Source organism: Capra hircus, chromosome 21, assembly GCF_001704415.2.
Source record: "Capra hircus breed San Clemente chromosome 21, ASM170441v1, whole genome shotgun sequence".
Lineage (NCBI taxonomy): Eukaryota > Metazoa > Chordata > Mammalia > Artiodactyla > Bovidae > Capra > Capra hircus.
The window spans coordinates 19,253,045-19,269,313 of NC_030828.1; the positions used below are offsets into that span (position 1 = coordinate 19,253,045).

The 16,269-nt window shown below is 47.0% G+C and overlaps 1 pseudogene; it reads left to right on the forward strand.

Annotated features, from left to right (window-relative positions):
• On the forward strand, positions 4,565 to 5,401 carry LOC102179704 (annotated as a pseudogene).

Below are 16,269 nucleotides of genomic sequence, written 5' to 3' on the forward strand. Positions count from 1 at the left end.
GATACTGCCTAAAACCATATTTGCATTATGTACATACATTTCTACATATGATTGTAGAGCCTGTGAAATGTGTTGAAGGCTGTACATGAGGTTGAGGACATGGATGGAAGGGTGGATGCTCGTGTGAGCAGGAGGAAGCCTGGCCATGCCTAAGAGGGGAAACCAGGATGTGGGAGACGATCGTACTCCTACTTTATATCAGTTATACACGAGAAGGGACTTCCCAGGTGGTACTAGTGATAAAGAACCCATCTACCAATGCAGGAGACGTAAGAGATATAGGTTCAATCCTTGGTCAAGAAGATCCCCTGGAGGAGGGCAACACACTCCAGTATTTTTTTTTAATTTATTTATTACTCCAGTATTCTTGCCTAGAGAATCCCATGGATAGAGGATCCTGGTGGGCTACAGTCCATAGGGTTGCAAAGACTCAGACACAGCTGAAGTAATTTAGCATGCGTGCATACATGAGAAGAAGTAAACCACACAAAGATATGAATGGAAAACAATATAGAAGTCATCACAGTACAAGCCACAATCCTTTTTTTCAAACCCTTTTTTCTAAGGGTCTGAAAGCACCTTATAAACAAACATATTAGTGTTTTTGCACTGAACCTTTGAACGTTCACACTAAGTGAAATAAATAGACTCTAAATTTTCTCCTACCATCTTGTTGGGGCTTCTCCTTTGCCCTTGCACGTGGGATATCTTTTTTGGTTGGAGCCAGCATTCTCCTGCTGATGGTTGTTCAGCAATGCGTTGCCAGTTCTGGAGTTCTCACAGGAGAAAACGAGCACACATCCTTCGACTCCACCATCTTGTTGTCGACCCCTGGAATGGGCAAATTTAATTCAGATGAACATTAAATTTACTACCGTGGGCAAGAGTCCCTTAGAAGAAATAAAGTAGCCATCATAGTCAACAAAAGAGTCCAAAATGCCATACTTGGGTGCAATCTCTCTCTGTTCATTTACAAGGCAAACCATTCAATATCACTGGGATCCAAGTCTATGCCCCAACCACTAATGCCAAAGAAGCTGAAGTTGAACAGTTCTATGATGACCTACAAGAACTTTTAGAGCTAATACCAAAAAAAAAAAAAAAAGATGTCATTTTCATCATAGGAGACTGGAATACAAACGTAGGAAGTCAAGAGATACCTGGAGTAACAGGCAAGTTTGGCCTTGAAGTACAAAATGAAGCAGGGCAAAGGCTAACAGACTTTTGCCAAGAGAACACACTGGTCATAGCAAACACTCTGCTCTTCCAACAACACAAGAGATGACTCTACGCATGGACATCACCAGAGGGTCAATACAGAAATCAGATGGATTATATTGTTTGCAGCCAAAGATAGAGAAGGCCTATACACAGTCAGCAAAAATAAGACTGGGAGCTAATTGTGGTTCAGATCACGAACTCCTTATTGCCAAATTCAGACTTAAATTGATGAAAGTAGGGAAAACCGCTAGACCATTCAGATATGACCTAAATCAAATCCTTTATGATGATATAGTGGAAGTGACAAATAGATTCAAGGGGTTGGGTCTGATAGAGTGCCTGATGAACTATGGACGGAAGTTCATGACATTGTACAGGAGGTAGTGATCAAGACCATCCCCAAGAAAAAGAAATGCAAAAAGGCAAAATGATTGTCTGAAGAGGCCTTAGAAATAGCTGAGAAAAGAAAAGCTAAAGGCAAAGGAGAAAATGAAAGCTATACCCATCTGAATGCAGAATTCCAAAGAATAGCAAGGAGAGATAAGAAAGCCTTCCTCAGTGATTAGTGCAAAGAAATAGAGGAAAACAATAGAATGGGAAGGACTAGAGATCTCTTCAAGAATATTAGAGATACCAAGATGGGCACAATAAAAGACAGAAACTGTATGGACCTAACGAAAACAAGGTATTAAGAAGAGGTGACAAGAATACACAGAAGAACTATACAATAAAAGAACTTAATGACCCAGATAATCATGACGGTGTGATCTGCTGGCGACGGAACGAAATACCAACACTGCAGAGTGGTTTGAATCTTTATATTTTAACACTTGCTTCTTACAGCTGCTTTATTTTATATCCCTTGCACAACAACCTACAGGGCAAGTTGCCAAGCACTATGATTCAGAGACTATACAGTGCGCAGGTGCAGGGCGAGATAACCTTTACCTTGACTTATTTACTGCAGCTAAGACTTTGTTTTGGGCAACTTCCTTATCAACTTAGAATCCGTTTTGTCCCTGGGTCCGTTCCTTTTGAGGAATCAGAGAAACATCCTTGTGTGCAAGAAATGTTCTTTTCCCACGGGAACAAACAGGATTCTTAGCTGAACATCTCATTTGCAAGAATGTTCAGCCCTGGTTGACAGTCTCGTTTGCAAGCACTTCTCAACCTTCCTTATACCTAGTTCCCTACACTGGGCAGAACATCTCGTTTGCAAGAATGTCCAACCCTGATTGAGAGTCTCGTTTACAAGCACTTCTCAACCTTCTTTATACCTTGTTCCCTACAGTGATCACTCACCTAGGGCCAGACATCCTGGAGTCATAGTCAAGTGGGCCTTAGGAAGCATCACTACAAACAAAGCAAGTGAAAGTGATAGAATTCCAACTGAGCTATTTCAAGTCCTAAAAGGTGATTCTGTTAAAGTATTGCACTCAATATGCCAGCAAATTTGGAAAACTCAGCAGTGGCCACAGGACTGGAAAAGGTCAGTTTTCATTCCAATCCCAAAGAAAGGAAATTCCAAAGGATGTTTAAACTACCATACAATTGCATGCATCTCACACACTAGCAAAGTAATGCAAAAAATTCTCCAAGCCAGGCTTCAACAGTATGTAAACTAAGAACTCCCAGATGTTCAAGTTAGATTTAGAAAAGGCAGAGAAACCACTCTTGTGGTTTCAAATTGCCAACATCCATTGGATCATCAAAAAAGCAGGAGAGTTCCAGAAAAACATCTGCTTTTTTGACTATGCCAAAGCCTTTGACTGTGTGGATCACAACAAACTGTGGAAAATTCTGAAAGAGATGGGAATACCAGACCACCTTACCTGCCTCCTGAGAAATCTGCATGCAGGTCAAGAAAGAACAGTTAGAACTGGACGTGGAACAATGAACTGGTTCCAAATTGAGAGGGAGTACGTCAAGGCTGTATATTATTTAACTTATATGCTGAGCACATCATGTGAAATGCTGGGCTGGATGAAGCACGGGCTGGATGAAGCACATGCTGGAATCAAGATTGCTCGGAGAAATATCAATAACCTCAGATATGCAGATGACACCACCTTTATGGCAGAAAGTGAAGAGGAGCTAAAAAGCCTCTTGATGAATGTAAAAGGGGAGAGTGAAAAAGTTGGCTTAAAACTCAACTTTCAGAAAACTAAGATCATGTTATCTGGTCTCATCACTTCATGGAAAATAGATGGGGAAACAAAGGAAACAGTGACAGACTTTATTTTCTTGGGCTCCAAAATCACTGCAGATGTTGACTGCAGCCATGAAATTAAAAGCCACTTGTTCCTTGGAAGAAAAGCTATGACAAACCTAGACAGAGCATTAAAAAGCAGAGACATTACTTTGCTGACAAAGGTCCATATGGTCAAAGCTATGGTTTTTCCAGTAGTCATGTACGAATGTGAGAGTTGGACTATATACAAAGCTGAGCGCCAAAGAATTGATGCATTTGAACTGTGGTGTTGGAGAAGACTCTTGGGAGTCCCTTGGACTGCAAAGATTTCAAACCAGTCAGTCTTAAAGGAAGTCAGTCCTGAATATTCATTGGAAGGACTGATGCTGAAGCTGAAACTCCAATACTTTGGCCACCTGATGCGAAGAACTGACTCATTTGAAAAGACCCTGATACTGGGAAAGATTGAAGGTGGGAGAGAAGGGGATGACAGAGGATGAGATGGCTGGATGGCATCACAGACTCTATGACCATAAGTTTAAGCAAGCTCCAGGAGTTGGTGATGGACAGGGAGGCCTGGCGTGCTGCAGTCCATGCAGTCACAAAGAGTCGGACACGACTGAGCGACTGAATTGAACTGAACTGATAAATGTTTTCATGTCTGTTCAGGTAGATTCTCTAGCCAAAGGAATTTATAAAAGTTCTTCTTTTCTTTTTGGAGCCTTAAAATGTTGGGATTGTGGACAAGAGCCACATTCCACTGTATCTCCAAAAATAACGGCACACAGCCAAAGAGATAAAATGTCTTTATGGCTTGAGGCAAAACCGACTGGGCTGTGAGGTTTGGAATGGGATAGTCTTGTTACAAGGTCAAGGGCGATGGGTGGGGAATATAATTCTGGAGCGGCGGTGCTGTTGCCCAAGTGATTGAGTTACTGGTTCTAACTCCACAGATCCTGAGCATCAGTAGTCACAGGCCCCTGAGACTTTTCCAGGCATCTGATTTAATCCACCTCCAGAGTGTACGTTGGCTGGTGGGTCCTCAGTGAAGACCACTGCCATATTGGTGACGGTGACTTGCCTGACCATCCCAATACCACGTCCACCGGTAGGACATCCCCAGACAAGTGCGGCTTGTACATGGTGTTCAGCTGCCTCTGCATGCCACAGCTGGTCTGCATCATCTTGGCCTTCTTCCTAGTGCTTGACATGGGGATTCGGTGGGGGGACACATGTAACCAGATCATGTTCAGCTGGTGCTTCTGCATCGTCGGTACCTTCAGCATTGTCATACTGGAATTATATAGGTTCCCGACCGACTTTCCTTTCTGCTGGTACAACTTCTCCATCACCTATGCCTGCTATGCTGCCCTCATCTGCCTCTCGGCCTCCATCTTCTACCCCATCACCGACATCAAGTTCTTGCCTTATGATGCTAGCTGATACCGGGCCATTGCCACCACGTTGTTCTCCTGCACCGCACGTGTGGTTTATGTCATGGAAGTGGCCTGCATATGGGAATGCTACAAGTGCAAGGAGATCCCCTGCCATGTGCGCACCATGCCAGGCCTGCTGAAGGTGCTGGAGACCTTCGTGGCCTGTGTTATCTTTGTCTTCATCAGCAACACTTCCCTGTACATGGACCAGCCGGCCCTGGAGCGGTGCATGGCCGTGTACTCCATCCGCTTCATCCTGGCAGTTGCGGCCATGCTGATGGACCGGGAAGAGTGGGCGAACAGGCTGCCCATCTCCTTCCCTGTTTGTCATCTGGGACTGACCTTGCTGTCTATCCTCCTCCACTTCACTGCTCTGGTCCTCTGGCTGCTCTACCAGTTTGATGAGAAGTATGGCGGGCAGCCCCAGCAGCCCAGCGATGTGAACTGCATTGACAGAACTACCAACGGCATGTGGGCCTGGGAGCAGCGCCTGGCTGTGGCTGTCCTGACAGCCGCCAACCTGCTGACTTACACGGCCGACCTGGGGTACTAGGCCCACCAGGTTTCTGTAGGGACTGGGGGTCAACCCACAGACTCCTGATCCTCTCTGCTCACAGGACATTTCTACTGAGCTCTGACGTCCTCTGATGCCCTCTTCCTGGCTCTCTCTCCCTTCTCACATCCTTCCCGGTTCATCTCACTCTCTTTTCTGTTTCCTTCCCTCCTTCTGCTCTGTCTCCTTCCTGTCTGATGTGATAGGCCCATTCTCTTTTGCCTCTTTCTCTTGCTTTGCTCATCTTTTCTACATTTTCTGCCTTTGCCTCCATTCTGACTGTCTTTGTTTTCTCACCTTCTGTGTCCTGACCACCTCTTCCCATCTTCCTTCTTCTGATCTGTCAGGACCTGAGACTCCTTCCTCCTCTGCCCACCACCCCCTCCCACCTCCTACGGTGCTGACTCCGCATCACACAGCCCCCTGTGCAGCGGTCTCACCCTGGGCCTCCAGAGGGGCCTCCTTGCCAAAAGATGTCTGTCCACCTGGGGGTGCCTTAGTTGCTAATTGTCTGTGTTTTTTTGGAGAGTGAAGGTGAGTGGTAAGTCACTGGACACTCTCTCCCAGTGGAGCACTGGAGGGTGGTGTGCAATGTGCCTCCCATTTAAATTAAAAACAAAGTCTCTGAAGATCAGTAATTCCCACTTGGCAGGATATTTAAAGCATAGACCCTGGGCCCCTGGGCCCCACCTGGTGCTCAGCCTCCACCTGAGAGTGGCTCCAGAATTTTTGCAGGCTCACTAAACACCCACTCCCTAGAGGGCATCTTGGAGGAAGCCAGGGGTCAATAACTTCCATCCCAGCTATGCTCAAAAGGAGCTGATGAAGAACCCTAGGGTTGTATTGGTGAGGGGCAGTGATGTGGCCCTCCTGCCTCAGTGATCGAAACTGAAGTCTTGCCTCTGCAGGGAGAAGAGCATGGACCCACCAGCCTTAAAGTGATGTTAGCCTGCTTTTTTTTTTTTTTTTTTCTGTTCTCATCTTTTTTCTGATTGGGAGGGCAAAAATTACTGGGTGACCCTGTTCTTAAAGGAGAAGCTTCTTCTCAAGTTTTCTTGGGCAGGTTGCTTGGAGAGGGGAAGGAGTTGCTGTTCCCATCGTCAAAAGAACTGCATTGCTTGAGTATGCAGTGACACACAGTTCTTTTTTTTTTTAATAAAGAATTTTTTTAAATTATTTATTGATTGCGTTTTCGCTATGCTGAGACTTCGCTGTTGTGAGTGGGCTTTCTCCAGTTGCAGAGCACTGACTATAGTGCACACGGGTGTCACTAGTTGCGGCACACGGGTTTAGTCACTCTGCTGCGTGTGGGAGACTCCCAGACCAGGGATGTACCCTGCATTGGCAGATGTACTCTACCCACTGCGCCACCAGGGGAGGCCACATGTGTGCTTCTGTGTGCTGGTTGCTTTCTGCTGCTGCTTCCTGATTCTCTGGGACTCAGGCATAATGCAATCTATAAAATGCATACAATATTTTTTTTTAATCCCAGAGCTTTTGGTTCCCATCAGCCCCTGCTGTCAATCATTGAGAATAACATTGTTCCTTCTTCCACATTCATAATGTAGCTTTTTAACCTCATTATAAAAGTGAAAGAAAAAGGCAAAGACAAAACACTCCAGAACCAAATCCACATACTCTAATTGCGCCCAATTTGTCTAGAGCTCAGGAGGTCCTAGCCAATTTCCACCCTCACCAAAGCTAGGTCCCTGGGAGCCCCTCCCACTGACTCCCAGCCGCAACTGGACCAGAGCCTGGGAGTGTGGCCCAGCCTGTGACACAAGAGGCTGGGCTCCACCCCAGTGCCAGCATCTTTTCCTCTAACTCTTAAAGGGGCTGTGACAGCACTTGGATGCCTCTCCAGAACAGTGTGGGCCTGTGTGTATGCTCAGGGCAGGTATGTGTGTGTGCATGTGTGTGTGACCATGTGCTTCCCTGCATCGAGACCACAGCCCTTTACAGGAACTGGTGGCTGTGAAGGCCCCTCAATCTCCTGTCCTCAACCACAAAGCCTCCAGCTCAGCATCCTGGTGTCACCAGGGCCAGGGGAGCCAGGCAAGCAGAGCTGTGGGGGAGGGGAGGGGAAGGACCCCCTCTGCTGCCCCTCACTCGTGTACCGGGATGAAGCGTGTGATCTTCACCCAGAGGCAGGTGGGGTGGAGGGGGAAGGCTCCTAGGAGGCCGTCCACATCACGGGGAAATTCTAAGAAGGACTGAAATAAAATTATTTTAAAGCAAGAAAAGAAAATTTTAAAAATAAAAATTTTCTGTCTTTTTCGGCCTCTTCCCTCCATTCTAGTATGCTTTGTGCATCTGTATTATGTGTTAACCAGCCCTTTATCAAGGACAGAAATACCCACTCAAACATAAAGTTGAGTTTCTCTGGTGCACGCGTGTAACTCCTTAGAAGGTACTACTACTTACTTATTTAGGACCTTATTAATGTCACTAGCCATGGTACTTATTCTGCTTATTTTACAAGACTCTTGTTTCTTGCATTAACAAATGAGTGATTGAGCCTATAATAAACACTCATGATGACCAAGCGACTTGAAATGATTGATCTGATGTAAAGTTCTAATAGTGTGACTCTGGATACAGAAAGGAAAGACGCAACACGACGGAGCCATTTCCTGGAGCTGACAGACTAGTAAGGCAGGTGGTCCAGAGGATTTGGCTGCTGTTACCAGGAGTGGGTGAGTAACAGCTCATTCGTGACCTAACAACAAAATCCTGGATTGGTTTTGGAATGAGCATTTCTAGAACCCTGGGACAAATTAGCCAAAAAAGCCTCCCAAACCTTGTTTGAAATTAAGATCAAAAGGAAGGGAATTGTGCAGTAAAGAATGTCACATACCACCCAGCTGTACAAGAATCAAGTCATTAGCCACTGTGGTCACTGACCTACAGTCGATCCTGGAAGGAATTCAGAGGGGAAACTCAGGATGAGGCATTTTGTGCTCTGGGAAAACCAGGAGAACCTGCACTCAGATAGTGATAGTTTTTTAGGAAAAATTTTTATGAACTCTGTTCTTGCTTCTTCTCATACTTAGAAAAGCATGAAAGCCATTAGCTAAAGTATTTTTCCTCAGGAAGAGCAGTAAGCCTCTACCAAGCCATGTGCTTATTTCCATGTTCCCCTTCCCTCAAATCACATACATACTAGTCTCCTGCCTTATGTCTTCAGAATAATTCTCATTGTTTCCTGAAAAACTGGGACCTGGGTTATAGTTGTCAGGTTGGCTTGAATAAAGTTTTCGGCTTCTTTCTTACATTGACTAGTGATTAATTTTTTTTTCATTGAGAAAAGCAAGTGTGCATTTATCCCTGTAAGTCTAGGTACAGGATTTTCACATTCTTATATTTTCCTAAATCAAACTGAAAACAACCCTGGGACCTCACTTCCCAGGAAGATGAAGGTGCTTCTGTGCTTTAGCAAAAGAATTGCCCAGGGTGGGCTCACCTGAGGGCCTCACTGTCCAAGCCTCATGGTTCATGAGGGCAGCTGCTCCATCCCCCCTGCTGAGGGGTTAAGTGTCATTTGTCACAATTCCAAGGCTGATCCAGTCCCCTCACTGTGGAGCTCAAAAGAGAGTGTAAAAGTCCTCTGCTTAGTCCAACCCTCTCATCATAGAGGAGGAGCAGCTGGACCCCAGAGAGGGGCAGGAATTGTCCAGAGTCACTCTGTGTGTGGCAGAGTCAGAGTCAGGACCCAGGTGTCCTGTCCCCAGGCTGGCTGTCTGTCCACGGCCCCACGCTGCTTGTGACAAGTGTGGCGGCAGCATCCTCCGGGCTGGGATTCTGCCCCGTCCACCCTTGTTCTGTACAAACCTGCCCCGTCCCCAGAGGAGGGCACTCACTGCTGCTGAGTCAGTTTCCTCATCTGCTAGAGGGGGGAGGGGTGCCAGAGACCCCTGGTCCTTCCCAGCCCCCCTCTTCCCAGGGCCCCTGGACTTGCCAATCTTGGAGACTCAGACGTGGAGATGGAAGCCCCTGTACCTTCCCCATGACCATGCTTCCTCCACTGAGAGCTGGCTGTGCAGGAGGCGTGGAGCTCAAGATGGGGCTGGTGCCATAGCACATGCTACCCTCTGCGTCCTAATGCTCGCTCACCTCAGCACCTACCTGGGAGGTAAGGAGGCTTCCCTAGCTTTTACCTCCCCTGGGGACATCCAAACCCCAGAGCCAAAGCCGGAGGTCGAGTTAGAGATTTCCTTCGGGAAAGGTTTTCCTTTGGGAATCCCGGTTCCTGTCCTTTTGAGGAAGCTTGAAGTCCTGGAAGGAACTAGGGGCTAGGAGTCAGGGAGCCTGGGGTCACGCTCCAGCCCAGGCCGCAGCAAATACATCCCCAAATGCATCCTATGGGTGAGGGGCCTGGTGCCATTCGCTGAGTTTTAAGACATCCCTTTCTTTCATTAACAGACTGCTAGTGACTGTATAACACCCAGCTAGAAATTAGCAGAGGGGCACTCTTTCTGCCCCTTCTGATACATATGTCAGAAGCTTTCTCTATCTCTTTTGTACTTTAATAAAGCTTTGTTACACAAGAGCTCTGAGCGATCAAGCCTCACCTCTGGCCCCGGATTGAATTCTCCTCCAGAGGCCAAGAATCCCAATGTCTTTTCCTGGTTCAACAAGGGCTCTCCCTGGTGGCCACTCACAGCCAAGTGGGCAGCCCCACCCAACCCAACAGCTTCCAAAGTTCATTAAAATAATAATAATAACAACAACATGACCCCAAACCCTAGAGCCATAGCAGGAGAGAACCCTGAGAGGTCAGGCTATAATATACATCCCCACTCTCCCAGACCTGGTTCCCAGGTGGTACCACCTACATCACCTAGTTCAGTGGTACAAATAGCAAGCATTGCTATTGTAAAGCAGCACCCCCTCCCCCCCTACCCGAGTGAAAAGCACAGTAGTTTGGTGTCATGAAAGTGAAAATGAAACTGTTAGTCATTCGGCTGTGTCTGACTCATTGCGACCCCATAGACTGTAGTCTGCCAGGCTCCTGTGTCCATGGAATTCTCTCGGCAAGAATCCTGAAGTGAGTTCCCATTTCCTTCTCCAAAGTTTGAACTTGGATTTCAATCCCTTGGGTTCTTAAACTCACCTGGAGCCCCTCATACCTGCAGTGGGCTATTTAGGACATGTCCTGCAGGGCTATGTCCTCTCTCTGCATGAACAGGCCACCCAGGGAGATGGTAGGGGTGAGGCTGGACCAGTGGCCAGAGTCCCCTTGGAGGTGCTCAGCCCTTAGGTCAGTGGCTCATCCGTGGCTGCACAGCACAGTAGCCTGATGTAGGCAGCACTCCTCAGACATGAGCTCTGTGCCTCCTGCACAGCCAGCTCTCAATGCGGGAAGTGCTGACACGTGGGAAGCACAGGCTGATGCTCTAGAGAGACCCCAGTCAGCCCGCCTGACTCCAGGTCTACCTCTGTGAGCTCAGGGTCCTGTCCATCAAAGGGTTGAGGAGGGGGCTGAGGTCTCCCATAGGCAGGGTGCCCAGCACCAAGCTGGGGGTGGTGGGGACCCATGAACAGCACCATCAACCCTGTTCCTAATAAAAGCAGAGCCACCCCTGCTGCCCCTCTGGACCCCTGACCTAGCTGGGTCCCCACACACCTGGGGCTGATGCTGCAAATGCTGGGTTTTTTCGCCGAGGTCGTGATAGGAGGCATGGGAGGTGATGTTTGTTGAGGGGCTGATTTGCGACTGGTTCTGGGCTCCGTGCTTCACACACGTCATCTTTCACAGTCCTCCAGTGACCCCAGCCTGGCTCTTGAGGCCCTGCTCTATCCTCCCCGCAGACCACTGGGAGCAACTCCTCAGAGAGCAGACCTGGGACAACCCAGGAGCCCTACTGTCACCTATGGCTCTACTCATATCTGGGCAACTCCTGCCTCAGTCGTCTCCTCTGTGAAATGGGGAGAATAGTCCCAACTCTGTAGCCACCATGGGAACAAGTGGGCTCATGCTGAACTCTGCTCCAGCCTGTTCAGGCATCCGCATGGAGGACACTGCCTCCTGCCCTTCTGCCCTCAGTTCTGAAAAGAGCAGGTCAGGGTCCATCCCAGGCAACAGGGAGAAGGGAGAGGTGTGCTTCTCAATACCCTTCGCCTTTTGGTCTCTTCTTCCCAAGCCCTTTAGCTGCCCCACTCTGCTTCTCCAGGTTAGCTCCCCAGCCCCTCTTCTCGCCATCCGCCCCCCATCTTCTTTCTGCTCCGTTGCTTCTGCCATCCTGTCCTGGGCCAGGGGAAGGATGCGCGTTCCCACGTTGTCCTTCATCTCGGCTCACAGAACACCTGCCCTTGTGCCCTTCTCAAGCCCTCGACATCCACGGTCTGCTGCAGGGCAGGAGGCTCCATGAGTGACTCTGCTGTCCTGGGTGGTAGGAACCAGTCCCTGGAGACCAGGATAGACGCAGCAGGATGGCAGCTGGAGGAGAGGAAGGAGGAACAGCCTGCGGGGAGTTTCCAGTGTGTGTGTGGGGGAGAGGAGGGCAGCTGGCATGGCAGTCCTGGCTGGGATGTGCTGTCACCTGAGCCTGTGGGAAGACATTTGTGCATCCCCTCCTGCCCCAAGAGGGCTGCGTGTGAACCTAGAAATGGGGAGAATGATGAGCGTGCTCAGGACCTCTGCTCCAAGGCTCACCACCCCCAATGCCTAAGCGGCTGATCCAGGAACAAGGGAGTGACCCCAGCTTGGTGCTTGTCAGGACTGAGAATGCAGGCTGCATTGGGCAGGTGCCTCTCAGCCCAGCTGATGGTGCCTGTGAAGAAATGCTAGCCCATGGGAATACGTTCAGGGCTGTGTCTGGACCACAGGACACCAGGTTGAGCCCTGAGCCCTAGCCCACCTCCCCCCTGCCACCTGACTCCTTTCACCTGGGCCATGGACCCTGGCCTGGATGTGCCCAAGGACAGAGGAGTCTTTGTCTGGAAAGCACTGCTTGGATGGTTGAGTCCCTGGTTTATACACACATGGCTTTCCCCACTGAAGTTTCCAGCCGGGATAAATCCAGCATCACTTCCACATGGTGACCTGTCCCCCCTCTTCACCTCATCCTCATGTCTCCATCTCAACCCTGAGTTCTTGACTGTTCAGGTTACAAGGCCCCAGTTTCTTCAATACTTTCCCCTTATGTGGAACTTGATCCCATTTCCTTCTGCCCCACCACCCACCCCAGTATTGGCCTCCTCCTTCCTTCTCTGCTCACTTTAATTTAGTCACATCTGCAAAGATCTTTTTTTTTTCTTTCCCAAATAAATACATTCACAGAATATGGGAGTTCACAAGGTTATCTCTCCAAGAAATATTTTTCCAGCCTACCAGAGGGACTGATTGTTTTTAAGGAAATAGGTATTTTTAGACTATTTCCCAAGGGGAAATTCAATAAGAAATTAACAAGAGCAGAAAAGAAATTGCTAGATAAAAATGAAACTGACCTGAATCAACCTGTAGAATTTTTAGTGGACTGTTTCAGGAAAGTTGGTAGGCCAACTTTGTGTCAAAACCTTATTTTCTGTTATTCCCTTATCACCTCGATTAGCAAAAACACTGAAATATCTGTGTAGATTGTGTAAAGTTCAAGTGTGGCAAGGAAACAATGTGGGAAAATATACTTTAGGTAAATGTAAATTAACTAAAGCCCAGATTGCAAACTTAGATTCTGAGAAACGGAATTTGGGGTAATAAACATCACAAGGGACAAGGAGATAGTTTATGAATTGAGAAAGTGAACAAGGAGACATAACAAGCCCAAACATATATGCATATAACTATATGGCCTTGGAATATAGGAAGCAGGGCAGTCAAGCAGAACTTTTAAAAATATTTATTTATTCACTTCTTTGGCCTCATTGGGTCTTCGCAGCATCATGTGGGATCTTTGGCTGTGGTGCATGGAGTCTCTAGTTGATGCGTGTGGGCTCAATAGTTATGGCATTCAGGCTTAGTTGCTTTGAGACGTGTGGAATCTTACTTCCCCAACCAGGGATTGAACCCACATTCCCTGCATTGCAAGGTAGATTCTTAATCACTGGACCATCAGGGAAGGCCCCAGTAGAACTTTCTGGAATGATAGAAATATTCTATACCTGCCTTGTTCAATACAGTAGCCTCTAACAACATGTAGGTAAATGGTGCTAGAAATGTGGCTGGTAGGACTGAGGACTTACATGTTTCAATCTATTTAATTTTATTTAGTTTAAAATTAGGGGACTTCCTCGTGGCTAAGACTCTGCTGTTCCACTGCAGGCTGCACAGGTTCAGTCCCTGTTTGGGAACTAAGATCCCACATGCTGCACAGCGTGGCTAAAATAAATGAATAAATAAAAGGATATGATTAAAAAAATTAAATAGCCACATGCATCTACTGTCCAATATACTGTGCAGAAGAATTGGGTTCATGAAGTAAGTAACTCTGAAGTGATAATCACAAGTTTCTTCACATTAATAATCTTTACCCTCTTTCTCTTTATTTCCTGTTCTGACTCCAAAAAAGTTGGACCATTCAGACTGTTTGATAACAAGCTAACATATTTACTATTTATCTAAATGATTTCATACACTGTCACCATGATTCACATTTTATCATGTTGTGGGCATTAAAAAATATTTTCCCCCTTTGGACCTTGAGTCAGTATTTGGATGTTCCTTTGGGTTGAAGTCAAGCAATAGTAAACGGCCTTTTGCAAACTTATCATCTAGGTTCCCTTGACCCTTGGCTCCTCTCCAACTGTGACCCTCTCTTTCCCCTCACAGACACTAGCTGCCCCAGGAGAAACCTATATTTACTGTCTTTCCTTCTCTTTCTCTGTCTCCAATGCACTGGCTTCTGTCCTGAGAACTTCATGAAAAAGCTCTAAGCAAGGCTGTCGATGACTTTCAAATGGTCACATCCAGTGGACACTTTTCAGGGCTTATTTCATGTGATCTCTGCAGTATTTAACCGTTTTAAGTTTATGTTTAAATTTCTCTTGTCTTTCGCCAGGGTCCAGCCCCCGCAGGATCCAGGGAAACCCAAAGGAGAAACGGTGTAGGTGATTGATTTAGGGAGAGATAAGGAAAGAATGTTGAAGATAAGAAAACAGAGGAGAGAAAGAGGCTGATATTCCTTGGTTTACATAGAAAGCCAATAAAACTCCGAGACAAGAAGTTTGCCCTGTTCACAGAGGCCACAGGTGCCCTCCCGGTCTCCCGAGGGAGTGAAGACCCAGAACGGCTTCCCGTTCAGGTCTTAGAAACCCGGGCAGATAAGTGAACGCAGGGAGCCCCTATGCTCCAAGGGATCAGCCTGAAAAAGAGAGAGAGGGAGAGAGAGCAAAAAAGAAGAAAAAACACTGGGTGACCAAGCTGTTTCGATGAGCGAGGCCCAAAAGCTTTATTTTTCAAAAGGTGCTTTTATACCTTGCCTTATACATAGAGGGAAATGAAAGATGCAAGGTCATACAGAGTCAGCCCAAACATTCCAGCAGTTTTGCCCTTATCGTAACCAGGATTTTTCTGCATACCTTTCCCACAAATGATGTTGTGTACAGTATCTTCTGGCCTTGGAGGCCTGTGAACATTTTATGACCCTCTTTTGATAAAGGCTGCTCAACCAGAAAACTTATTTTCCCTCAAAGTATTTTTTCTTTATATTTCTAATCTATGTCAGCCTCAGAAAATGCCAAACAGAGTTACATTTCACAGAGCAAAGGTGCAGTGAGTTACAAGAAAGAACCAATTAGCTCAAAGATCTAATATGGTTAAATTCAAGGCTACACGTGTTTTTCTTGGATTCTCACTATGTTAACTAATGCATTCCCAGGTGCGCAGTGGATAAGAGATATGGGACTTAGCAACAAGCATTGGCCCAATAATGAAATCCTACATCAGCACTAGCGCTACTCTAACAACTTTTACTCTTTCAAAGGCTCTATGTTTTAGGCTTTCTGTGCCTCTCACAGTTGGGAGGCTGTAAATAATCACAAGCGTAGCTGTAAGAGTCTGGATATACCTGCCGAGCAAGCTAGAATGCTAACAGAGGGGGTTTGATTTGAAATATTCCTCTCATGTCCAGGAGGCTTAGCCTAAGTTGATTTTCTCCAAAGAAAGGTGGTCAGGGTGAGCCCCCTATTAATGTCAGAGGAGTTGGTGAAAGTCATGAAATAGTAAAACAGACAGATTCTGGTTTTGGGGTAGATGCTCGAGAAAGCCTAGGGAGCCCCTTGAGTTCTGAAGCCTTGCTTAACAGTTCTCTTCCACATGAACTTTGTCATGGGTGGGATCTCTCGTGACGGCTCCCAGCAGTCTTTCCTTAAAATGTTAATTTTATTTCAATGCTTCTTAAGATTTGCTTGCCATGGAGACTACCTCCTGGGAATGCCCCTGCCCTACCCCACCTGCCCCTGGGTGAAGATCACATGCTTGTGGGGCCTTCACAGCCACCAGTTACTGCAAAGGGCTGCTGGTCTCAATACAGGGGACCACATGGGCCCACACCATGCACACACATGTGCACTGAGCATACACACAAGGACACACCTTTCTGGAGAGGCCCCTTTAAGAGTTAGGGGGACAGGTTGTTGGCATTGAGGTGGGACCCCCTCATCTTGTGTCACAGGCTGAGCCGTACCCCAAGGCTTTGATCCAGGTGTGGATGGGGAGTCAGTGGGAGGGGCTTCCAGAAACAGATTTGGGTGAGGGTGGAAATTGGCTGGACTCTTCAGTGCTCTAGACAAATTGGAGCAATTAGAATATATGAATATCTTTCTCACTTTTTTTTATTTTGCTTCTCGCATCATTATATTGAGATTTAAAAGGGACATTGTGGATATAGGCAAAGGGACAAGCCTTTTCTCTATGACTAACATCAGGAACT